Genomic DNA, 1,061 nt, shown 5'->3' on the forward strand with positions numbered 1-1,061 from the left:
GGCAGGCACCCAAGCCTGGATTGCCGGCGGGTGCTGCTGGGTGCCCAGGAAAAGGGTTTGCTGCTCTGGGACATCTCTGGGGCTCTCAAGGGCAGGCTAGTAGCGAGGCTCGGGCACTGCGTACCCCCAGCTCCTGCTGCCCAGGGCTCCGCAGCCCCCYGTGCAACGTCTGGGGACGGGCACAGACCCGCGGCTGCCGGGAAGGGCTGTGCCCAGCCRGGAGGAAGCACCCAATAAAGTCCCTTGCCAGGGAGAAAGACTGGTGGTTGCCCTGTGTTGTTGGTGTAGGGGATCAGCGGCTGGCACCCGCTTCTTGGAGCGCCCTGACGCCCTGGGCRAGCACAGGGGTGCTCCGGAGGCTGGGTCATTCCCGTAGGGTTGCTCAGTTGGCACCGGGTTGTGGCAACTGGGGTAGAGACCTGGCTGTGCTGAGGTGGCCGCTGCCCCGGGAGCCAGGTTGGCCCTTTCACCACATCCCAAGGGCCACGATGCCACCTTAGATGTGGCCAAGTCCGGAGACGCTGTGAAAAAGTGCCCTGCCAGGCCCAGCGCTTGCCCGGACGCCTGGGTCCCACGGGATGCACTCRGCAGCACCCTAAGGCTGCGGGTGGATTAGCAGAGGGTTAACGCAGGCTGCAGCTGCTGGGCTCCAGCTGCGCGCGGGGGGCCAGCCCTACGCTCCCGGTGCCAGGCTGTGCCCCGGCACGACGGCGCCAACRACCACAAACCACACGCGCGGGCTCCATAAATAGCTTTAAATAATCGTGCGCGATTCTGCTGCAAACCCCGGGCGCRGAGGAGAGGCCGCGGCTCTCGGACAGAGCGGGGAGAAGGCGCCCGCGGACTCGCCCGGGCCCTGTCTGCGGCTTCGGGGCGTCCTGTAATAAATTATAGCTCAAATAGCTGCGCTGCGCGTGAAGGCCGGAGCCGGCAGCAACCTGGCACCAGCCTGGGGCGATGCCGGTGGGGTGACAGCGATGCGGAGGGGACCCTGAGACCTGCCCAGGGGAGGACACCCCATCCAGGGAGAACACCTCGGTTTTGCTCCCCCCCGCCCACCC

This window comes from Rhea americana, unplaced genomic scaffold, assembly GCF_003343005.1.
Source record: "Rhea americana isolate MKP2758 unplaced genomic scaffold, rheAme1 scaffold_1295, whole genome shotgun sequence".
Classification (NCBI taxonomy): Eukaryota; Metazoa; Chordata; class Aves; order Rheiformes; family Rheidae; genus Rhea; species Rhea americana.